At 40.7% G+C, this 26,760-nt stretch overlaps 1 protein-coding gene across 7 annotated transcripts in view; it reads right to left on the reverse strand.

The window, feature by feature from the left end:
- Positions 1-26,760, reverse strand: part of FARS2 (phenylalanyl-tRNA synthetase 2, mitochondrial) — a 619,002-nt gene that overhangs the window by 546,188 nt on the left and 46,054 nt on the right. For all 7 annotated transcript variants that reach the window (XM_053904930.1, XM_053904933.1, XM_019419839.2 and 4 more), the window contains exon 2: positions 15,092-15,178. The gene's annotated coding sequence lies outside the window, so the exon portion shown is untranslated. The remainder of the gene's footprint in view (positions 1-15,091; positions 15,179-26,760) is intronic.

Consider the following 26,760-nt stretch of genomic DNA (forward strand, 5'->3'; position numbering starts at 1 on the left):
TTGGTGAAGGGGATTAAGAGTACACTATCATGATGAGCACTGAGTAATGTATAGAATTGTTGAATCACTATATACACCTAAAACTAATATAACATTTGGCATCTTAACTACACTGGAATTAAAATTTACAAAAGGAAAGAATGAATTACCTTCTGGAAATACCCAATCAAGTCACTGACAAGGAAACCACATATTAAACAGCTATACATACAGATCTGTGCTGTGAAAGTTGTGATGTGTAAGTGGTAAATGCAGTTGGGAATCAGCTAAGACAATAAAGTATGGCCCTAAACCACTCGGCTTTTATCCAATAAATTTTTATACTTTGCTAAAAAAAAAAAAAAAAAAAAAGGAAAGTATAAAACTAGCAGTAAAGTATAAGTGACTGCATAACCAGAACTAGCTGACAACAGTCTCTCTGGGTGTCTGGGTGTGCACAACCTGGGACCTAGGTAAGGATTTTGTGGCATGTTCTAGCCTGGGATTTGTCTGGCATATCCCTCACAGACAAGAATCCCCAAACGTGGGATTCAGATGATTCTCTAGTTAACCATTATCTGTTTAAATAACACTGAGATTTGTTTTTAGGGTATTGGTTGTTTGTATTTTGCTGGTAAGCTTGCTCTGCACTCCTACCACCTTCCAAATACACACACACACACACACACACACACACACACACACACACACACACACGCAAAATCTCTCTCTGTGTCTCTGTCTCTCTCCCTCTCTTCTCAAATCTCAGTTAAAGGCCATGCCTATAGGTTCTCTGGCAACTTGTGCTTCCCCTATTATACCACTGAATACACAATGTTGGGTCTTCCTATTGATCAGACAGCAACCCCATTGAACACCCAAGTTCTCTGGAAGCCAGGGGCAAATCCTCCTTGGTGACCACACATCCCCAAAAGGAAGCATCAGATGGAAGCTCCTAAGGAAAGGGACTGCGCCCTCACCCTTGAACAGCTGTCTCCAGCACATCCAGCACTGGCACATACTAGGCACTCCATTGTTTATTCAAGTCCAGGTTGGATCCCTTAAAAATGATAAATCAATACTTGCCACTGGGGTCTTGAAATTTTGAGAGATGGCTCTTTAAGAAAGAACAGCCAGAATAGGAGGCAGGAATAAAGTGCCTCATAATTTCTAGCACATCCTGGAAATTATCCTACTTTTCAAAACCCTCTTCAATGAGGACATTCCCAGCAGCTACAGAAATGAACCAAATCTTTAAGTTTTGATATTCCCAGTTCTTTCTCCTGTCTTACTATAATATTCTGTACCATTGTTAACATCTTTTCCAGGTTGGTGATATTGCCCTCCAATGTCAAACAATAAGTCCTCAAATAATAAAGACTATTCCCAGGGCTGTTAGGAAGAATAAGTGAGAATTGCAAAAAAAAATAAAATAAAAAGTCTTCTGGAACACAAGAAAATACTATACAAATGTAAGTTATGAGACTTATAGATTAACAGCAAGCTAAACCCAAAAGAAATTCTTACTGAAATTTTTATACTTTAATTTCTGGGGATAAATGAATGCCATGAATGAAACTGCATCACTTTTGAATTAAAGGCACATTCACAAGGATTGCAGCTTCATTCATAATCTGAATTGCTTCCAGAAGATGGTCCCAAATCATGTGCTTTTTTCTAAATTATCTACCAGTTTCAGACATTGCACACATCTAAAAAGCTCATTAGAAGTCAAAGAGCTTTATGTACCTAAATTTGGTTTGTGGATGAATATGTTTATTGCATAAAACCCATTAACATTCAGAAGATCCTATGATGCATGGAAAATTATTTAAACTAACTTTACCCCCAAAGAAATCTACAGTGGGTAAATTCACACGGGGCCACAATGGAGATGTTATACCACTATGGATCAGAAATGCATTACAGTTATGCAAGAAGGCAGTCTGTGAGTGGCTTTTTGTCTCTCATTCTGACAGCGAGATCCAATCATGAGCCTCTAGTTCCATCACTTACAAACCTTCAGGTTCTCGGGGCACCTGGGTGGCTCAGTCAGTTAAGCATCCAACTTCGGCTCAGGTCATGATCTCACAGTTCGTGGTTCAAGCCCCACGTTGGGCTCTGTGCTGACAGCTCAGAGCCTGGAGCCTGCTTCAGATTCTGTGTCTCCCTCTCTCTCTGCCCCTCCCCTGCTCATGCTCTCTCTCTGTCTCAAAAATAAAACATCAAAAAAAATTTTTTTTAATTAAAAAATAAAAACCTTCACGTTCTCACCAACCCCCCCCCCCACCATGTTTAAGCTTAAAAAGAGGCTGATGGCCCTCTTCTTAGTTAGATAAACCACCAAGATCAAAAACTGAAAAGGTCTCAATCTTAACAGGGCTTCATATATCTAAAGAGGACAGTATGAACAAATTAAGTTGATCTGAGTCTCATACCACAATCTACAAGAAAGTTTTACAGAATTTTTTCTACGTAACATTTGTTAAGGAGTATAGATATATAAGTGTTCTAATACAGAGAAAGAAAACTCTATAAACTCATACTCAGATAACCCCTGTTGAGTTAAAAATAATTGAACAGACTATAAGCACACACACACACACACACACACACACACACACACACACAAAATTCCAACAGTACCCCCCCCTCAATCTCTACCTCAGTTACTTTGTCACCTTTCTTACAACAGTTAATGTTTCCTATTTTGGAAAGATTTATTTAATCTATTAAATTTAATAGATTTATTTAATCTATTTAAATAGATTTAAATCTCTTTAATAGATTTATTTAATCTATCTATAAAACATTCTCTTCGAGTATTTCTATAAGCAGGGTCATAGGCCACATCTTGCTTTTCATTTAAGAACAACATGCACTGGCATTTTTTCCTCTGTCAGCACATTATACATACTCCTCACTCTTTGGACAGCTACAGATCATACTACCATTTGGGGGTGCCAGGATTTATTTAACCAGTGCCACACTGAGATGCTCTGGTCTCCCAGGTTTTTGCTACAGCAAATGATGCTGGAATAAGCATCCTTGCCCACATAACTTAGCACATCACTGTGTAAGTACAGAAGGAAGGTGATTTTTTAAAGGTGGGATTCCTAGGGAAAAAAGCATATGCAATCTACTTTGATGCTGTCTGTAGATCTTATGTTTTTGTGGTGAGAGTTTCTGTTTGCCGAAATTCTCATGAGCGCTTAGAATTTTATTATTTTTTTTATTTTTTTTATTTTTTTTGCCTAACTGGTCAAAAATAATACCTCATTGACATACCTGTATATTTTGTATATTGTATATTTTTTCTTAAACTACCAATTCTCTCTCTCTCTCTCTCTCACACACACACACACTATTGGATTAATAGTTTTTCATTATTTCATTTTTCATTATGAATTCTTTTAAAATTAAGAATTGTTTTAAAATTAAGATAGTTATTGGCAACTCTTTCTTAGCCACGTGTGTTACAAATATACGGCTTAGAGAAAGGTCTTCACCATTCCAAAATTATAAATAAGTCCATCCATGTTTTCTTACAGTTTTACTTCTTTGTATTTTCATGCTTTAATCTTTGATCTATATGGAATTCACCTCGGTGTAAAGAATGAAAGAGAAAAAAATGCATTTTGTTTAATCTTGTTTCCCCGAACATTTAAATTATTGGAAAATCTATTTTCTACAGTGGTTTGAAAACCATCATTATCATAATCCAATTTCAGGTCCATTTCAGGTTTACTTCTGGATACTATTTTGTTCTGTTGATCTGTCTGCCTATTTCTTCTTTTGTAGCAAGAAGTTGAAGTTACCCAGTTCCAGCGTTTAAGTAATGATAGCTTCATAATGTATCTTAACATACAGTAAGTCCAGGTGCTGCTCCTTCTTCATTTTCCAGAATTTCCCAGGTTTTTCTCCCATTTTTATTTTTGCAGATGAATTCTGTATCATTTGCCAACTCCCTCCATAAACAACAAAACTCTTTTGAATTGGGAAAGCACCAATTTTACAAATTTCTAGAGAACTGACCCCTTTCAATATTGAGCCTTCCTTTCTAAACTCTTCCTTTTTCCATTTCTTCAACCCTCCTATCATAGCCCTTTGATTTTAAAGTTTTCATCATATAACTCTTCCACATTTCTTATTCCAAGTTTATCCACACCTGTTGTAAAAAACCTAGTTTTAAACATATTTTGTTGGATAGGTAATATACAGAAACACTACAAAATTAAAAAGATACAAAGGGATATAAATTAAAAGGTAAAGCTCCCTCCCACCCCTATCCCCCAGCCATCTAGATTTCTTCCCTGGAAATCATTTCAAATCTGCATCAGATGTAAATCATTTTGCTGTTAAGAAATTAGTATGTCCTCTCTTTAAACAGAAAAGCTCAAGGCTAAAATGAATCTCACGCACTCCAGGTCTTAAAGATAACCCTTGCTCCTGCCAGTCAGCCTGGATTCCTACTTCTCCTTAAATCTTCCATGTCTAATCCACCAGTAAGTCCTAATGCATCTACCCCAGGTTCATCTACTTCTTCCCTAATTCAGCTAGACTACAGAATCAGAGAAGGCAGAGACCCCGCTGACTTCATGTCTGTTTATCCTGTACACAGCACAGTGACAGGCACAGAATGTTAACAGTGCACCACTGCCCCATGCATACAAAGTGCCTGATGTAGTACTGCATGTTAGAACAGTAGTCACAATGGGGGCTACACAAAGGGGGGTCTGCAGGTGCCTAGTGCCAACCTATGGTAGGTAAGGACAAAACAGTAGGTACAAAAATCCTTTTGGAACAATTAGGCTGCCACATTCTTCCAATAATTCACGTTTCTCAAAATTTACAAAAATCAACAACAGAATAGAAATAAAAAATTATGATCTTTTGCCACAGATGGTTTAAGAAGCAGGGGCATGTAAGCCACCAGTATCTCATGCCTAGACTACACTGGTAGGCATCCAATGAGACTCACCGCTTCCTCTCTTGCCTACCTCCAATCCATTTCTACAGTGATCCTTCTAGAGAGTAACACAGAACCACAGCCGTGCAGCTCAAATCCTTCAGTGCTCACCTTCAGCATTCTCCAGGACCTACAAATCTCCACATCACTGGGCTCCTTCCCGCTTCTGTGACCTCACTCATTATCTGTTTTGTTACCATCTGGGTGCCGGGCTCTGTCTGCCTTCCCAGGATTTACCACTGTCTTTCTGCCTTGAGGCCATTATATGGCACGCTCCCTCAGCTAGGAATACCTGGCCCAGTAGATACTCAATAAACTGAGAAAAGAATTAATGGAAGAAGAATAATTTTATAGCAGGCTACATTTAAAAAGTAAAAAAATTCTCACATCCATGCCCCATTTTTTTGATAAAAATAAAAACTTCACACTCTCCCTTTTAGACTTTTTTTTTAAAGATTTATTTTTAAGTAATCTCTATACCCTGTGTGGGGCTTGAACCCAAAACCCTAAGACCAAGAGTCGCGCACTCTACTGAATGAGCCAGCCAGGCACCCCTTCCTTTACTTCAGTCTTAAAAGATTCTCATATCTTGAAGCAATGTGAGTAGGGTGTAGGTAAGGCAGAAGATAAAGCACAATGTGGGATCCTGTCCTCCCAAAACCAAGTGTGCAGGGCAGCTCTGTGTTCTAACCACCCGCCCTTTAAGATTCCCACAGGCACCACCCTTTCCTAACCACCACCCACAACTGTAAGCTGAACTGAGGTAATTCATAAAACAGGAAATCAAATAATTAACAAATATATGCCAGAATGTTCAAACTCACTGGCAACCAAGCAAAAAATTAAAAACTCAATGCTATTATTTTGCTTATCAAGTTAACAAAGCTTAAACAGCAATAATAACCAACATTAATGTGCAGTGTGTGGTTAGTTTCCAATGTTTGGCATTCGTAGTATCAACTTATGGAAAACAATATATACAATATTATACAACATAAAACCCTGTGTATATGTTTTGTGTGTGTGTGTGTCTATAACATCAAAATGTTTTATCTTTTTTGACCAGCAATTTAACTCTGAGAAAACACCCTAAAGAACTAATCCTAAATACATACCAAGCTTCATGCATAAAAAGCTCACTAGAGGATAATTTGTAATTGGGAAAATACTGGAGCTGTGCCAATCAATTTCTCTCAGAAGAAAGAGGGAGCCCATCACTACTGACTGAACAGACATTGCACCCAGGTCTGTCTCCATGACTGAGGGGCAGTGCAAAACCCCACTGAGGAAAAAGGGCTGAGCCTGTGGTCCAGACACTGCCAGAATAAGCAAATATTTTAATAACTGCCTCCTGATGAAAAATTCAGGTATCTGTAAAGGAAATTATATAACAAGGAAAAACATGCATTAAGTAGAAAGAAAAAACACTTGCATAAATAGACTGATTACAAGCACATAAAAATTACATATAGGAAAGGAATGGCAGACAATTTTGAAACATTATAAGTGGCTTGCATTCAACTAGAAGGAACTTGGGTTAATTTTCTCTTTTCTTTCAGTTTTTCCTCATTTTCTAAATTTTTGAGAACAAGCTTATAGTTCCTATCACAAACAAACAAAAAAAAATTAGTCCCTTTGAGACCAAAGTAAAAAAGTGCCTACCTCAGCAAGTTGTAACAAAATGTTTATCCACAGTGTTAAGAATCTTCTAGCTTCTTTTACTGTATAACCATATTACTGGTTATTGCACAGAAGGCAGTATGGAGCTAGAAACCATCCTGTCCACTAGTCGACAAATAGGATTAACAAGATTATCTTTGTGCTCTCCCAGGAAAAAAGTGGTTTACACTCTGAGACAGTTTTAAACAGTAGCACCATGCATAAAATAAGCTATTCAGTCATACCAAGGACAAACATTTCTACCCCAAAGTTATAGAAACACAGTAAAAGCCCTCTGAAATGTAAATACTCATAAATTTCAAACCCGATTACCCAGTAGCTATAACTACTGACAGCTTATGTGGTTAACATCAATTTCGAGAGGCCTCAAGCCATTGCAGACTGAGCAGGCTGTAGTCATCCACAAATCATTCAAATCCCAGGGCAGACATCACATGGCTGTTAGAAGGACCCGGAGACTGTTCATTCTCCCTCCTGCTTTGTCTCCTCAGTGGTGCCATTTGGCATTCACCACGGGCACTTCCCTCACTATTAAAGCCTTTAGCTTTAGAACTTCAACTGTGCAAACAAATGTGCTTGTCACATTCAGGATGAGAGGTTACAAACAGGAAGGAAGAAAAAACACCACACAGACGATGCAACACTGAGGTTTAGATTTCAGTCACACAAGAGAAATCAAGAAACTCAAAGTTAATGCTCCCTTGACAACCTTAAATCTCTACTCCGCACGTATGAATCATAATCAGAGTTTTATTAGGGTCACAACTGCAGCAAATACACACTCAAATCATGTACCACAACTAACACTGAGCATTCTTCCTCTGAAATAAAAAGTTTATATTCAAATCCAGAGATAACGCAAAGCTGTAATTTTGTATGAAACTGAATTTGGATCCCGCGCTATCCCTTGACCTCTATGGCTCTGGACCCTATCTGACTATTGCATCAAGGTCACAATCTCTTTAACACATCTGTGCAGCTACAAGAGAGGGGAAATGTGGGCATATGGCAAAGTAAACTCCAAACATAGATCTGGTGAGGGTATGGGGGGATAGGAGTAGCAAAACAAGTGCCCTAAGTTCTGTCAACACCATGTAGTGGAAGGGACACCAGAGCAGGAACCAAAGGACCAGGTCTGAGTTCCCAGTCGTCATCCACTATCTGTATGATCTTGAGGAAGACACTTGGCCTTACCAGGCTGGGTTTCTTCATCTGTTGAACAAGGAGATCCTGTGAGATGATGTGGGAAGTAAAACACACAAGTGAGAGGTCTTTTCCAGCATTACCTTTGTCAGGTAATTTCTCCACCAAAGCGTCCTCCTCCTTTACCCCTGGGAGATCTGCTGCAGGTTTTACATGAGAACCCAGGACCAGTGCAATCCTGTCAGGTCACTGCAAGGCTTTGGTAGAACTCCTGGGACCATGAGGATGCAGCCTTCATCTCCCCCATTCATTCATTCAGATGACACAAAGCCACCACTACATACATAACATACAAAATAATATGCTAGACAATCCAGGGGACAGGTATAAAAAGTAACGATTTTAAAAGGTACAGTCCCTCTTTAAGGCATTTAATGTTTACAGTCCAATGGGAAACAAAGAATTAGAGGAAACTGTAATGGCACAGATCTAGAACAAATTACTAATGAAGCAAAGTACCTTTCCAGCTGAGGCCTAGGTATGACCTCAAAATCCTCAACACAAGCATTCCATTAGCAACTGAAAGACTGTAGTTATCAGGTGAGGGAAGTTTTGCTGCCCAGGTAGGCCTGCTCCTGAGCATATGCCCAGATACCTCCCCTACCTGTCCTAGAACTCCTTCAAATTCCACCTTCACTTCCAAATCATTAGGTATTCTCAGAAAGGAGAGGGCCACTAAGAACCTCATCACAGTGGCTAAAGGTTGTTAACTAACCTTTGCCAATTTTTAAAAATTTTCAAAATTCCAGAGAAACAGGGAATACACATAAGTTGCTTTATTCCTTGTCTAACACACTGCAATACTAAACACTGAACTGGACAATTACTACACTGGCATTAGACACCTGATATATTCCTATTAACAAGAATAATGCATAATGTCATTGAGGCTTAAATCAACACACACAGGAATCCATGAGTTCTGCGTGCACACGCGCACACACACCCACACACACACACACCCTTCTCTCCTACTCTGAGAGGCCACATCCCTAACCCTGGCTAGCCATCTGGGAAACAAATGACTTTGTGATGGCATTGTAAATTGGTTCCACTCCTCTGGAAAGCAATCTGGCAATATGTTTTAGAAGCCATAAAATTCTTCATACTCTTTGACCTAGTAATGCCACACCTGGGACTCTCTCATAAGAATCTAATTCAAAATATGGAAATACTTACACGCACAAAGATATACCTTATGGTGTTATTAATAATTGTGAAAAGGTAGGAGCAATGTACTTGTCAACAACAGAGCTAAATAATTAATGGTACAGTACCACAACAGAATATTATGCAACCATTAAAATGGTAATGATGTAGATTATGTAGCAATAAAGGGGGATGCAGACAGAAAACAACAGGCACAAATATGTAAAAATCATTGCAGAAAAGTTTAAAAACTGATAATCACTGTTTTAGGATGGTAAATGGAGGTGCTTTTTTCCCTTTTTATTTCTTATCTTTTTGTCATATAGTATTCTTTTAGGGGTGCTTGGGTGGCTCAGTCAGTTAAGCAACAGACTCTTTTTTTAATGTTATTTATGTTGAGAGATAGACAGGCAGGCGGAGGAGGGACAGAGAGGGAGAGAGAGATCATTTTGACCTGAGCCAAAATCAAGAGTCGGACACTTAACCAACTGAGTCACCCACGTGCCCCTCAGGTGCCCTTAAGTGACCGACTCGATTTCAGCTCAGTCATCATCTCATGATTCGTGAGATCGAGCCTCACATTGGGCTCTACACTGATAGCATGGAGTCTGCTTGGGATTTTCTCTATCCCTGTCATCTCTCAAAATAAACATTTACAAAAGAGAGAGAGAGAATCCTTTTGAAAAAAATGGAAGGCAGGCTTTTAATCTTAAGAATAAAGAGGAAAGGGGCCACATCAGAGAGTAAAGCCTGCTCTCTTACCCAGAGAGGAAGGGGACCAGAGGCATTTCACACTGCATGAGGGGCTGGAATTCATATGCACAGAGCAGCTTCATGGAGAACCTTCTGGAGGTGTCCCATATTATCAACAATTACCAAAAAAATGAGCAGTGCCCACCAGCTAACCCCATTCCACTCCCTCCATTATGAGCATCCTGAGGCAGAGAATTCCCCAAGCACACCACACATGCTGTCAGCTTAGTTCTCTGTTAAAGAGATTTATATGGGGTCATATGAGGCTGTACAATAATTCATTTAAAGGAAATAAGCTCGGATTTTCACATTTGGAGCAATGAGGAATGTCTGTGGCAAGAAATGTAATAATCAGAAAGACGGGGGGAAGAAAGCAGAAACATCTGTCACTTGTAGGGAAGCAGAGTGTGGCAGCAGAGGGTGTGTGTCCCAGGGACAGGAGTCAAAGTAAGAGCAGGACTGGCCTCTCCTGGGCTGACTCAGGAATGAAGGAAGCAGGAAGTCAGGAAGAGTATTTAATCCTAACCAGATGGAAATGGATTTAAACTTGGAGCCATCCAACCCTACATGCAGCTTCAGCCTTGTGTCCAGCCTGGGGACCAGCCCTACACTGGGAGATCTTGGGGGACTCCAGGCCAGTTTTAAAGGGCCAACACTGAGTGAGTCTTATAGATTCTCTGCTTTGCAGCTCTTGTGTTCTTGCACTTATCTGTTGGCCAAGCACCTCATTTACAATGCAGTGTCAACAACCAAGTTCTAACCTCCCCTCTATATTTTAATTTCTACTCTAAGGCCCTGCCCTGGAAGGCCACAGAGCAACTGACTTCAAATTTAAAATTATATTACCTTCCTCTCTGTAGACCTTGGGAAAATTACTTAATCTGTCCAAACCTCAGTTCCTTTATCTTTAAAATCTGTACCTGTACCATAAGATCATTATAAGTTTCAAAAGAAATAACAAATGTAAACCATAGTATCAGATGCATCGTAAGGCTAAAATAAAAGTTTGCTACACATGCCCTCTTGTTCCTCAACTACTAGCATCTGGCCTGTCTCCCTTCCTCCACTACTCCTGCCCATTAAACATGAATAGCATGGCCCACTCTCTATTGGTTATACCTTATATCAACCACACACCTGGAAACAGGTTGCCCTCTGGAACCCTACTATCCAAACCGAGACACTCATTTCTGAGCCATGATCTGACTCCACTTTCCCACAGATATAACACCTTAGACAAAGAGGAAGCACACAGCAATCCTTTCAAAGCTGGGATGGTGAGGTCATACTGCCTGCATTCAAAGCCCTGTTCCTTCACCTGTTAGTTAATGTGACTTTGGTCAAGCTACTTAATCCCTCTGCGCCTCAATTTTCCCATCTATAAAATAGATACAAAACTGTTGTATCAAGTATATTAATAAAATTCTGAGAGCTCTATCTAGCACCTAGTAAACAGGTACACTTTTTAACTTTGACTCCCCATGAGAGTATTTAGGTAGAGGTATTTGGTTAGCTATGTATGCTATCCCATATTAGCAGACAAGTCAAACATCTTTGCTTCTCTCTGGCACTGGTGGAGATTAAGTAGGCTTTCTAGGGTAAAGGCTTGCTATCCCCAGTGTGGTGCACAGACAAGCATTGGCATCACGTGGGCATTCCTTAGAAACGCAGATTCTCAGGACCCATTTAGCCCAACTGAAGCAGAACCATTTTGTATGCCCAAGTCACCTTGGGTTCTTGTGATAACACAGATCTAGGTGGGGAGAGGTACCTGAAACCACTATGTTAGGACCACACATGGGAGTAGCAGGTGCCACAATGAAAAGAGCGCCCTGCATTCCAAAAAGAAAGGGCACCAAGATGTGACAAAACTGTCATCTTGGCATTTATAAGTGGACAAGGAGGGAGATGGGCATGATTGGTAACGATGGAAGAGTGTACAGCTAAGAAGATAAATGGCACAAGGAGCTTCTCACTAAGTTCTTAGAGGGGAGGGACCATGTCTTACTCAACTTGGTTTTTTAACAGAGACTGACTGACATAGAGGAAGTGATGGCTCACTGTAAGCATCTGACACTAGCTTTACTTTTGTTTAATAATCCCCATTTTCAATAAGATTGAAGATTGTTAGTTTTACAAAAAAACACCATGGTTTTACTGTTATATTTGTGGCCCCTCCCATCCTACCGTAATATAAAATCTGATTCTACACTTCCTATATGAAGATGCCACAAACTATCATTGAGGGAAGGGAACCATTTCTGAACTGCTCCCCTTAGAAATGGTCCTGGCTTTGAAAGCCCCTGAGGGGACACTGGGACTAGGAGAAGGGGGCGGAAGAACATCCTTCTCCACATGTTGTTAAAGAGAATTTGCTGCCTTTTCATTTCAAACATCTGGCATGTTAAAAACTAAGTTAAGGTGACAGAAAATTAAGTGCCCCATTGTTACAACCCTTGACCTTTTCTTAGTGACATGTGTAACTAATTAGCCCCTGGAGGTCAACAACCAGGGAATAATTAGAGGGAAGGTGATGGAGAATCAAATGAGAGTACAGAGCAGAAAAAAATCATTCCAACTGATCCAAGATCCCCTTCAGGTCCTTGCAGGGGAGCACAGCCTTCATTTTCTAAGACATCAGAAATGAACAGACGCCCTTGCCTTTGATCTGAGCAATGAGTCCCCCTCACCCATCAGGCCTTCACTCCACCCCTCCACACAAACCTGTCACCAAGGTAATGAACTTAAGAGGAGAAATCCACACAAATGGGAGAAGACAGCCACCTCCCCAGTCCAGCCCCCACAACCATTATGAAATTACCTAAATGTGAATGCTAGATCAAACCCAAATGTGCCTCTCTTTGAAAAAACCAAGGAGGATGAATGACAGATGTCCCTACGAGAATTTCCTGCATCACTCTGAATTAGCAGCTATGTATGAATACAAATAAACATAACATCATGTATGCTTATACTACATATATTCCTAAGTGCATACACATATACATGTACAGATTTCTCTGCTCTGCCCGTATCTGCAAGGTTTCGGAGTGGGTCAGGAAGTCCTTGTCCTCCACTACTGGAGTAACACAAACATTTTCTACCCTTAAGTGAGGTCTCTGATACACAGCAGGAAAAGCACCACAGGTCATATATCCTTTCTGCTTCAACCGCTGACAGAGCTCTCATAAACACACAGAATACAAACAATGACGAAGTTAGAAAATTTTACATCTAAATACTCATTTTTAAAACAAAATCAAAGCAAGGAGAATACAAACAATGACGAAGTTAGAAAATTTTATATCTAAATACTCATTTTTAAAACAAAAGCAAAGCAAGGTTTCCCCAAACCCCAAATCTCATCTCTGGACTTTGATGAAGTTTCAACCAAATAATCTTAAAGCCACAGTACAACACAGGGAGGAGGGTGCCAGATCCTTCACTGCCTTTTTAAATAAACTCAAAACAGCCCAGGAGAGGCTCAGACAAAGCATTCCTCTAAACCAGACGCCCTCAGACTGTGCAGTTTACTCAGATACAGCCAGATTTCCTAAAGTAATGATACGGCTGAGTGTCTAAATGCACAGGCCAGCAGGCACTACAGGTACTAAGGGTCTAAATGAGAAGACTTCCAGAACTGCAGAAACGTCAGCTCCGATGTCACAACAGTCTTCAGTTTACAAAATGAAACTGCCATTAGAACTCAGTGACCTGGAGCTTGCGTTGAAATCTTGGAAAACAAATTGTCGTCTTTCCTCTCTATTCCTAAACTCAAGCCTCTGCAGAATAAGATCTGTCCTCCACAGCGACCAGCACAACATTGTGTGAATATGAAAACATACATACTCCATAAGGATATGAAAATAAATTTCAACCACAGATAAACAAAACAGAAGAGAGTCCCTTTGTCTATAAGAAATATATTCCAGCAAACCTTGCTAATAAGGACAACCAGAGAAAAGACCTTCTGTATCTTCTGTGGTGGTAGAAATCTTAATTAGAGCCCAAAGAAACAGGTACTCAAGAGAAATCAGAACAACAATCCTATACTTTAACCATACATTAGAATTATCCGTAAAGCGTTTTTACAAATCCCACTGGCCAGGGCACCCACCAGACGAGTTAGATCAGAATTTCTGAAGGTGGGCCTCAGGCCTCATTTTTTCTTCTTTTTTTTCCTTTTTTTTTTTTTTAAGGCATCATCATTTTTTCAAGCTCCCCAGGTGGAGTGCAGTGTACAACCAAGGTTAGGAACCACTGAATTAGTGACTATTCTAAAGATACCTTCCAGATCAGAATGTTCATCTTCGCCAATGGTGGACCCTTGATACAAGGGGACCAGGAGTCTCTATCTAAAGCCAACACCCGGTATAATGCTATACTATACAATCCATTACCCCCAAACCTGGGAGGGCACTTAAGGCCATACACACCCAGCCACCCAGTCTTAAAATGAAGCACAGAAGTCACCCACCCAGATGGCCTGCCTAGATGAACAGGGTCAAAGAGGCCCCTAGATCTGTTATTTTCACAGGAGGCCTCCCTGGCAGTGGCAGGAGAGGTTCTGGAGATCGGCCACCCTGAGCCAGCATTACCAAGGAAGGACACTATTTTCAGAATGCCACAACACCCCCTTAGATGACTACCCTCTGAGGGAGAATGCACACCTCTTAGCAAAACACACACAGGGATTAAAAAAATAAGTACACTTCCTAGCTCCTCTGGTGAGAAAGCTGGAAATTTCACTGTCATACCCTCGACGTTTCCCCCAATTTAAATCTGGCTTGAGATAATTTTGCTTGGTTTTATTTGAAGGCAAACTTTCTGGCAGGAGGAGGCAGAGTGAAGATGTATAAAAAATTCCACCAAAATCATTTCATATTTATTCAAAACATTTAAAGGCAAAGTATTGCCCAAGAAATCCATATAAAAAGAAAACAGAACATACCACATACATCTCTTAAGATGGTATTTTAAATAACAGTCTAAAGTATAAATTTAGAATGGCAGAAAAAAACTATTTAGAGATATTCAAAAATTAGTATCGTTCTACAAAATGTGGAATTTTTTTAAAGACCATTTTTAACAAAACAAGGAAAAAGAAAAGAAAAACCAACCACTAAATCTAAGAGTGCTTAACTGCCTGGGTCTGAATCCAGGCTTGGATACTCTATTAGGCATAGTGCCCTTAATCATGTCTCTGAGCCTCTCTGGGCCCCATCTTACCTGGATAACAAAGGTTCTGAGTTGGACTACAGGGTTCAATTCAGATCTGCACATGTTAGCTGTGTGAGCCCATTCAACCTTTGCACTTCTCTTCCTCCTCTGTAATACTAAAATAAGAATAATACCTACCTGCGATCTGGAGAAATAGGAAGCCTGGCACACCACTGACGGAAATGCAAACTGGTGAGGCCACTGTAGAAAGTAATATGGCGGTCCCTAAAAATATTAAACATAGAATTACCATATGAGCCAGCAATTCTACCTCTGGCTATATGCCCAAAAGAACTGAAAGCAAGATTTCAAACATACTTCTACACCCATGTTCATAGCAGCATATTCACATGGGCCAAAAGGTAGAAGCAGCCCAAGAGGACATGGACATATAATTGCACAAAATGTGGCACATGCGTACAATGGAATACAGCTCAGCCTTAACAAAGAAGGAAACTGACACAGACTATAACATGGATGAACCCTGAGGATGTTATGCTGAAATATGCCAGTCACAAATTGACACATATTGTATGATTCCGCTTATGTGAGGTCCCTAGAATAGTCAAATTGATAGAGACAGAAAGTAGAATGGTGGTAGCCAGGGGCTTGGCAGAGGAGGGAAGGGGAGGCAGGGTGGGGAGGGTCCAGAGGTAGGAATTAGGAGTTAGTATTTAATGGGTACAGAGTTTCAGTCTGAGGAAGACAAAAAAGTTCTGAGAGGGATGGGGTGATGGTTTACACAACAATGTGAATGTACTTAATGCCACTTAGCTGTACACTTAAGAATAGTTAAGACAGTCATTTTTATGGCTTGTACATTTTGCCACAATAAAAAAATAAACGTAAATAAGAAAGAATAAATAGTCCCTACTTTCTAGAGACATTGTAAAGATTAAATATAAGTAAAGTGTATAGAGAGTGCCCAGCACAGAGTAAACCCTCCATAAATATTAGCTACCATCTTATTTTCCTGCTTTTGTTGCTCCTTCCAGTCCCCACTACTGTGTACTACAGAAATAGATGCTCACTGATTACATGCTGATCCCCTCCCCCCTTGGAGCTGTATACCTTCTGCAATGAGATAGTTCCAGTCCAGGCCTTCCTTGTAATAGAAATGCTGCTTCCCTGGGACAAAACTTTCACACAATCAGATAAAGATGAAGAAACCACCTAACTTCACAGTCTTCACACATAAAGCTGAGATGACCACATTTAAATAAAACAAAACAAACAAAAAAAACCCTGATTTTAGTGTCTTCATTTCCTAAATGGATTGTCAGTAATTCTGCCTCAAAAAATGGGTTCAAAGGCTAATGCTGTCACTTATGTCTGATAGAAAAAAGAAGGAAAGTCTCCCTGCTATTCATAAATGTTCTCCCACTTTCTGTCAAAACCAAGACTATTTTACTTCTTTGCTCGATCATTTAAAAAAACTATCAGTATGAAAACTTCCAAGTATACAAAAGTAGAGAGTTCAACTAGCCCTCATATAACCAGCTTAATAACCAACATTAACCTTTTTCACTCTGCCAAAGACTCTACATTCTCTCTCTAAAATATCAGAATAAAAGCACCACAATTGGCTACACTGAAGCAATATTCATCTGTAACAATCACTGTCATCATCATCATCATCATCATCATCATCATCATCACTACTTCTTGTTACTTTTAAAAGTTCTTTTCTGGCATCTTCTCACCTCCTTTTATTTTTTCCTTTGAAACTACAAATAATTTCAATATCTACCTTGCCAAGATAATTGTAAGAATGTAGCACATGTGAAAGTGCATAGCTTGGTGTCTAACACATATTGGATTCGTTCTCCAAAACCACCATCTCATCTTGCTCCATGATGAGAGACACCCCCACATATCCTTCTCCATGCTTTGTCCCTTCTTTGGGGAAGGAAGTGTTTCCTAACGCTAGTCCTTATTCCTTCTTGTACCCCTGCCTCCTTCTAAACCAGGAATCCCAAACACAAATGACTAACCACAAATCCAATCACTGAGAAGACCCCAAATATAAAGACAAAGAAGGTAAATAAATTGAACTGATAAATGCATTCAACATTTAGGGTACCAGTCCCTAAATTAAAAATAAAAAACATACCCAACTTGTGCCTATATATTATTTAACAGAAAAATCAGGCTAGACTTACTAATGCAAGTCATTCCCGTGTGTGTGTGTGTGTGTGTGTGTGTGTGTGTGTGTGTATCTATATTTTAAACGTTAAACTCTTTTTTGATGATCTAAGAAGTTTTAAATGCTGATGAGATTCATTTCCTTGCAGTACTTTTCGCCCATGGCAAACCTGCCACCTCTAATTTGTTTTAAAAGGAACTGTAATCACCCAATCAATCATACTCTTGACCTTCAGCCTTTAAAGTCACTTCACTGTGGTCAAAATTGGCTCTAAAAATTCATGTTGTAACAGTGCTATTGTCCTCAAGCTCCAAAATGCCAATGACAGGAATATAATTTGAGTAAACCCTCTGGTAGAAGAAAAAAATAGCACATGGAGTTTCCAGTTTGTCTTCTACCAGGATTCTTTAAATAAAAGTGAATGTCTATGATATTATTAATAACTTTTCCTCCACTGGGGTTTAAAGACTTATAAATCACCCAAGTTTCTATGCAGTGAAACTAGTTTCTTCATCATAAAAACCACATGGCTTTCCTTTGGTTTTAAATAACTTATCTTTCTTTATGGGGAGGTACAGAATGACCAAGTAATAATCTTTCCAGTTCTCACCTTCTCTTCTAGCACACTCAATCTTCACCTCATTGGCATCCATCTTTCTTGCTTGTATCCTATTTCAATGGAAAAAGGATCTTTCTGCTTGCGTAGGCCAAAGCATTATGGCTTATTAATTTCAACATACAAAAATGCTCAAGTTTCTTCCATGACAACAACAAGCACCCACAAACCCATCCAGCTACAAGTCCCCTCTGGCATTGTCTATCTCCCTATTTCTTAAGAAGGCACTGAGCCTTAAACATTAAGTCCATACTATCTTCATTTCCTCAACCCAATGAACTATAGGTTCTATGTCCCACTGCAATAGAAATATTTTCAGTAGTGTCTCCAATGGCCTTCCAGTTATTCAATCCAGTTACTTTTCAGTGCTTATCTCACTTGAGGTCTCTGTAGCATTTGACATTACTGGTCACATCCTCTTCCAAAGCATGCCTTCCCTCAGTTTTTTTGGCCTTTCTCCTGACCTTCCTCCTACCTCTTTGAACACTCCTACTCAATCTCCTTCAAGGACTCATATCCTCCAATCATCCCTATTAGTCAGTGACCCCATCTTCAGCCCTGTTCTCTTCTATATCTACTACATACCATTCTTGGTCCCTTTTGAATACCACTGACTTCAGTTACCAATTATGTGTCAAGTTCTGTCAGATCTCTGTATTTCCATTTCTGGTCTCCCTCATGAGCTCCAGTTTACACATGCAGGACTTCTCCGCCTGGGTGTTGCCAAGGCACCTTAAACAACACATCCAAAATCTAATATAAGCTCATGCTCTTCCTACATGGGTGAATGCTACCAACCACCACCTGATTATTCAATCCAGAAAAATGGAAGGCATCCTTTAGTCCTTGTCCTTTATTCCTGATATGCAAGCAGTCACTGGGCTTCTAAACTCCAATCTCTAGGATTTGTGTCTCCCCTTCAATCTCTTCCACTACTGCTAGTCCAGGTCTTCCCATAATTTCTCACATAAATCATCTCTCATTACCAAAATACACAAGTGCAGTTCTCTGTCTCCAATCAACACATGTGGCTCTGACCAGCTCTCCAGGCTACTGTCAAAATGATCTAAAATACAAGTCTCATAAGGTCACTCTTCTAAAACTTTTCCAAACAATCTGACGTCTTTTATCTTCATAATTTATTTCCTGAATATCTGACCTACCCCATGTGTTGCCATCAACTACCTCTCCCAGAGCATCAGCCAGACAGAAGTACGCATCCATGCAAACACAGCTCCCTCACCCAAGGGAAGCCCTTCCATTCTCTGCCTGATTAACTCTTGCGCATTCTGAGAACTTCCTTGTGAAAAGATTCTCTGACTCGACTTTTCCAGGTTAAGTAACCCTCCATTCTGCAGCCACAGCACCATGTGCCTATAGATCACTGGTTTTTGTTGGAGATGTTGACTTTATCTCTCCCAATAAACTAAGCACTCTTTGAAAGAAGGAAATGCATCTTACTAAATTTGTATGTTCAGCTACTACATATTTGCAAAATTAATGAATGAATATTCATTCATAAGGCTTATTTTTCACCAAATAAATTTTTCAAAATTTGATTCTAACGATAAAAGGCAAATCGCACACTAAGAACAACAGAAGAAATGACATTTTTTATGAGAGACCTTGTACTTCATTTTCTTACAAACTATAAAAGTCCAAGGGTTTCTTCCCCCCAAATGGAATGGTTTGGGGAGCTGGAAGCACCACTAACCACTATCACTGACCTCCCGCCCAGCCCTGCGGCACACTGCCTTCAGAGAAGCACTTTATGCAGCACTGGCTTTTGAAACAAAGATTAGAAGATGGTCAATTTGTTCAAAAGCAACATGCTACTAAAATTCCAAAGATAAAAGAAAGAATCAAGGTTAAGCAGCAGTTTCTTATACTAGATAAAACTAAGTTCCTTATATCAGATCACATCAACAAGAACGAACTTATGAAAATAACTGGGCACCTGGCAGGGAAATACTTATCAAGCTCTTTTCCCAATGGTGAACACACACCACACCACGAAGATTTCTACACCTGTTTCTGGAATGTAAAAAAGCAAGAAAGATACAGATTCTTCCATATTGCATATGCTCTTGAGGAGCCATGTGGAAAGAAATGTTCCATGTAAGACTAGCACAGTGCTTCCATTCCAGAATTTCTTTAATCGACCCCCAGGGGATGAAAGGGGATATCACCAACTAAGTTGGATCTCATTAACCAATCACAGGTCACCAAAACATGTCAGCCTAAAGTTTTTGTCATCCAAGTAGAAAGGACTGAACTACATTCAACATGAGCAACATTCTGCTTGAAAAACTCCTATTTCAGAGCACCTAGGTGGCTCACTCAATTAAGTATCTGACTCTAGATTTCGGGTCAGATCATGAACTTCTGGTTTGTGACTTTGAGCTCCACATTGGACTCTGCACTAAGAGCATGGAGCCTGCTTGGGATTCTCTCTCTCCCTCTCCCTCTGCCCCTCCCCCACTTATGTCCTCTCTCTGTCTCCCTCAAAATAAAATAAACTTAAGGGAAAAGAAAAAAAAGAAAAACTGTTTTATTTCATCTAGGCTACCTTGATTTCAAACTTTAAATGTTTGCAAATAAATACACTGCATGTGCGTTTTCAGTTGTCAGTAAAAGACATCCAAATGACTTTGATGCTCTTTTCTCCAATGGAACTTGCAATCCCAGTGATAACTTAATAGCAATCAGTGACATACCACATCTTATGTCCACAGAACATGCCAACTTTGTATAGAAAGTCCACTTGACTACAGAAACCTATATACAAGAAAGCATAACTTATGGACTATTACTGCCCCTGTCTGTCCTGCACAAAGTCATTTGCCATAATTTGCTGAAAAGTAGATAAAACAGTGTTAAAAGATTTGAACAGTTCCAGATTTCTAAGTATGACATAGATATATCCAAATTCAATTTTCCTGTATCTTTAAGAAATGTAACATTTAGCAAGCTATTTCTAATTTTTTTTTCAAAACAGTATCATACATTATAAACACCATTATAGGGGAGGGTCCAACATGGTGGAGCAGCATGGTAGTTTTCTGCTTCTCTCCTACCTGAAATACAGCTAGATCAACAACAAACCAACTTGCACACCTAAAAATCGATCTGAAGATTAACACAACACTCTGCATAACTTGAGCCACAGAACTCAGCAGGTACGTGGTGTGGAGAGGAGAAATGGGGAAGAGAGAAGCCATAGAGAGTAGGGAGCTGTTTTTTCTTCTGGAGAGAGGACGGAGACAGGACGAAGAGTACAGGAAAAACACTCCCCCCAAAAGCAGCTGGAGAGAAAGAGTGGAAACACCCATAAAGGACCAAAAAAGAAAAGGAGAAAGGAGAGGGTTTAAATACCATCAGGGCACTATAAACGGGGGGGGGGGGGGGGGGGGGGGGGGCACAGAGTCTGAAACTCCACAGCTCGATATCTGATGGATCTGCTGGAAAGGGTGAAACCCCAGGAGCAGAGAGCAAGGTCCAAGAGGTCCTTGGGCCCAGGGAAAGAGGCGATTCCCCTGCTGAGAGAACAAGTGGTAGAAGCTGTGCGGCCTCCCCACAGGGAGAGGTCCCAGTGGACCCCAGAGAGCAGCCACGTTTGCTGTCGTTGTAACAAGGACAATGGGGGGGGGGGGGGGGGGCGGTGAAGCTGCATGCCAGATATGTATTGTGATTTACCATAATCCCTGAAACGCTACTGCTACACCACAGCACAAACTTTTTCTGGGGCAGGCAACTAGCCGCAGTCACTTGGCATCTGAAACACTGCAGTCATATGAATGTTCCTAGGGATGAGCCAGCACCCAACCACTGATCGGCAAGAGGGTCAAGTGGGTTTGCGTGGGTCAAAGCCACAGGGCCTTCAAAAGTGAGGGGTTTGGTGGGGCGCCTGGGTGGCTCAGTCAGTTGAGCGTCCGACTTCGGCTCTGGTCACGATCTCGCAGTATGTGGGTTCGAGCCCCGCGTCGGGCTCTGTGCTGACTGCTCGGAGCCTGGAGCCTGTTTCAGATTCTGTGTCTCCCTCTCTCTCTGACCCTCCCCCGTTCATGCTCTGTCTCTCTCTGTCTCAAAAATAAATAAACGTTAAAAGTGAGGGGTTTGGAAACACAGCCCCATCTGAGATAAAACTCAGGAGGGAGGTGCCACTTGGAAGGCTGACAACTTAGTTGCAGACAGTGCAGAAGCAGGGAGTGGACACAAGCCAGAGACAAAGAGTGATGCTTGATTGCCAATCGGGGAGAACATATAGTTCTGATGCTAGAGACTAGGTAGATGGGTGGCGCCATTTTCACCTCTCCCGCGCATGTGCGTACACCATAAAGAAACCACAACAATCCACACCAGTAAACTAAACAATGCCATCTAGGGGAGAAAGGTGCCATTACACCAAGCCACGTCCAAATGCACCATGATATAGAGAAACACCACAAGTCTCTAGGCCTGTTTAGTTTGCACACTATAAAGTGGTTCATAGTTTGACTTCTAGGGGAAACTGGATGTAATTTCAATCATATTTCATTCTGTTTACTGGTCCTTCTATTCAATTTTTTTCCTTTTTCTTCTCATTTCTTATTTTGAATACAGAAAGAGAAAAATCTATTTTTATTTTCGGTTTTATGAAAAATATTTTTCTTTAAATTTTTTTCTACTATATTTTTATTTTTGAATAATTTTTTCTTACTTTAATCATTTAAATTTTATTATATTTTATAGTATTCATTTTTGTAAATTTTCAAATGTTTTTCTACTTTTTTTACTTTTAAGTTTTCTTTCCCTTTTTCTCTCTTCTACGAACCTTCTTGCAACAACCAAACCAAAACACACCTAAGATATCACATCCTTTATTTTATTTTTTGTGTTGTTCTTAATTTTTAATTTTTTTTATTATTAATTCCTTTTCTTCCTTCAAAATGACAAAAGTGAAGGAATTCACACCCCAAAAGAAAGAACAGGAAGAAATGACAGCCAGGGACTTAATCAACACAGATACAAGCAAGATGTGTGAACCAGAATTTAGAATCACGATAATAAGAATACAAGCTATGAGGGGTTCCAGAAGATGGCGGCGTAGGAGGACGCGGGGCTCACAGCGCGTCCTGCCGATCACTTAGATTCCACCTACACCTGCCTAAAGAACCCAGAAAAGCGCCAGAGGATTAGCAGAAGGGAGTCTCAGGAGTCAAGCGCAGACTAGAGGCCCACGGAAGAGGGTAGGAAGGGCGGCGAGGCGGTGCGCGCTCCACGGACTGGCGGGAGGGAGCCGGGGCGGAGGGGCGGCTCGCCGGCCAAGCAGAGCCCCCGAGTCTGGCTGGCAAAAGCGGAGGGGCCGGACAGACTGTGTTCCGACAGCAAGCGCGACTTAGCATCTGGGAGGTCATAAGTTAACAGCTCTGCTCGGAAAGCGGGAAGGCTGGAGGACAAAGGGAGGGAGAGCTGCTGAGCCCCCGGACGGCAGAGCTCAGCTTGGCGGGGAACAAAGGCGCCAGCGCCATCTCCCCCGCCCATCCCCCAGCCAAAATCCCAAAGGGAACCAGTTCCTGCCAGGGAACTTGTCTCGCTCCGCGCAAACACCCAACTCTGTGCTTCTGCGGAGCCAAACCTCCGGCAGCGGATCTGACTCCCTCCCGCTGCCACAGGGCTCCTCCTGAAGTGGATCACCTAAGGAGAAGCGAGCGAAGCCTGCCCCTCCAGCCCCCGTGCACCTTGCCTACCCACCCCAGCTAATACGCCAGATCCCCAGCAACACAAGCCTGGCAGTGTGCAAGTAGCCCAGACGGGACACGCCACCCCACAGTGAATCCCGCCCCTAGGAGAGGGGAAGAGAAGGCACACACCAGTCTGACTGTGGCCCCAGCAGTGGGTTGGGGGCAGACATCAGGTCGGACTGCGGCCCCGCCCACTAACTCCAGTTATACACCACAGCACAGGGGAAGTGCACTGCAGGTCCTCACCACGCCAGGGACTCTCCAAAATGACCAAACGGAAGAATTCCCCTCAGAAGAATCTCCAGGAAATAACAACAGCTAATGAACTGATCAAAAAGGATTTAAATAATATAACAGAAAGTGAATTTAGAATAATAGTCATAAAATTAATCGCTGGGCTTGAAAACAGTATACAGGACAGCAGAGAATCTCTTGCCACAAAGATCGAGGGACTAAGGAACAGTCACCAGGAGTTGAAAAACGCTTTAAACGAATTGCAAAACAAAATGGAATCCACGATGGCTCGGCTTGAAGAGGCAGAGGAGAGAATAGGTGAACTAGAAGATAAAGTTATGGAGAAAGAGGAAGCTGAAAGAAAGAGAGATAAAAAAATCCAGGAGTATGAGGGGAAAATTAGAGAACTAAGTGATACACTAAAAAAAAATAATATACGCATAATTGGTATCCCAGAGGAGGAAGAGAGAGGGAAAGGTGCTGAAGGGGTACTTGAACAAATTATAGCTGAGAACTTCCCTGAACTGGGGAAGGAAAAAGGCATTGAAATCCAAGAGGCACAGAGAACTCCCTTCAGACGTAACTTGAATCGATCTTCTGCACGACATATCATAGTGAAACTGGCAAAATACAAGGATAAAGAGAAAATTCTGAAAGCAGCAAGGGATAAACGTGCCCTCACATATAAAGGGAGACCTATAAGACTCGTGACTGATCTCTCCTTTGAAACTTGGCAGGCCAGAAAGGCTTGGCACGATATCTACAGTGTGCTAAATAGAAGAAATATGCAGCCGAGAATCCTTTATCCAGCAAGTCTGTCATTTAGAATAGAAGGAGAGATAAAGGTCTTCCCAAACAAACAAAAACTGAAGGAATTTGTCACCACGAAACCAGCCCTACAAGAGATCCTAAGGGGGATCCTGTGAGACAAAGTACCAGAGACATCACTACAAGCATAAAACATACAGACATCACAATGACTCTAAACCCATATCTTTCTATAATAACACTGAATGTAAATGGATTAAATGCGCCAACTAAAAGACATAGGGTATCAGAATGGATAAAAAAACAAGACCCATCTATTTGCTGTCTACAAGAGACTCATTTTAGATCTGAGGACACCTTTAGATTGAGAGTGAGGGGATGGAGAACTATTTATCATGCTCCTGGAAGCCAAAAGAAAGCTGGAGTAGCCATACTTATATCAGACAAACTAGACTTTAAATTAAAGGCTGTAACAAGAGATGAAGAAGGGCATTATATAATAATCACAGGGTCTATCCACCAGGAAGAGCTAAATATTATAAATGTCTATGCACCAAATACCCGAGCCCCCAGATATATAAAACAATTACTCATAAACATAAGCAACCTTATTGATAAGAATGTGGTCATTGCAGGGGACTTTAACACCCCACTTACAGAAATGGATAGATCATCTAGACACACAGTCAATAAAGAAACAAGGGCCCTGAATGATACATTGGATCAGATGGACTTGACAGATATATTTAGAACTCTGCATCCCAAAGCAACAGAATATACTTTCTTCTCGAGTGCACATGGAACATTCTCCAAGATAGATCATATACTGGGTCACAAAACAGCCCTTCATAAGTTTACAAGAATTGAAATTATACCATGCATACTTTCAGACCACAATGCTATGAAGCTTGAAATCAACCACAGGAAAAAGTCTGGAAAACCTCCAAAAGCATGGAGGTTAAAGAACACCCTACTAACGAATGAGTGGGTCAACCAGGCAATTAGAGAAGAAATTAAAACATATATGGAAACAAACGAAAATGAAAATACAACAATCCAAACGCTTTGGGATGCAGCGAAGGCAGTCCTGAGAGGAAAATACATTGCAATCCAGGCCTATCTCAAGAAACAAGAAAAATCCCAAATACAAAACCTAACAGCACACCTAAAGGAAATAGAAGCAGAACAGCAAAGGCAGCCTAAACCCAGCAGAAGAAGAGAAATCATAAAGATCAGAGCAGAAATAAACAATATAGAATCTAAAAAAACTGTAGAGCAGATCAACGAAACCAAGAGTTGGTTTTTTGAAAAAATAAACAAAATTGACAAACCTCTAGCCAGGCTTCTCAAAAAGAAAAGGGAGATGACCCAAATAGATAAAATCATGAATGAAAATGGAATGATTACAACCAATCCCTCAGAGATACAAACAATTATCAGGGAATACTATGAAAAATTATATGCCAGCAAATTGGACAACCTGGAAGAAATGGACAAATTTCTAAACACCCACACTCTTCCAAAACTCAATCAGGAGGAAATAGAAAGCTTGAACAGACCCATAACCAGCGAAGAAATTGAATCGGTTATCAAAAATCTCCCAACAAATAAGAGTCCAGGACCAGATGGCTTCCCAGGGGAGTTCTACCAGACATTTAAAGCAGAGATAATACCTATCCTTCTCAAGCTATTCCAAGAAATAGAAAGGGAAGGAAAACTTCCAGACTCATTCTGTGAAGCCAGTATTACTTTGATTCCTAAACCAGACAGAGACCCAGTAAAAAAAGAGAACTACAGGCCAATATCCCTGATGAATATGGATGCAAAAATTCTTAATAAGATACTAGCAAATCGAATTCAACAGCATATAAAAAGAATTATTCACCATGATCAAGTGGGATTCATTCCTGGGATGCAGGGCTGGTTCAACATTCGCAAATCGATCAACGTGATACATCACATTAACAAAAAAAAAGAGAAGAACCATATGATCCTGTCAATCGATGCAGAAAAGGCCTTTGACAAAATCCAGCACCCTTTCTTAATAAAAACCCTTGAGAAAGTCGGGATAGAAGGAACATACTTAAAGATCATAAAGGCCATTTATGAAAAGCCCACAGCTAACATCATCCTCAACGGGGAAAAACTGAGAGCTTTTTCCCTGAGATCAGGAACACGACAGGGATGCCCACTGTCACCGCTGCTGTTTAATATAGTGCTGGAAGTTCTAGCATCAGCAATCAGACAACAAAAGGAAATCAAAGGCATCAAAACTGGCAAAGAGGAAGTCAAGCTTTCGCTTTTTGCAGATGATATTATA

This window comes from Panthera pardus, unplaced genomic scaffold (genome assembly GCF_024362965.1).
Source record: "Panthera pardus isolate Hobbes unplaced genomic scaffold, ASM2436296v1 HiC_scaffold_17, whole genome shotgun sequence".
Taxonomy (NCBI): domain Eukaryota; kingdom Metazoa; phylum Chordata; class Mammalia; order Carnivora; family Felidae; genus Panthera; species Panthera pardus.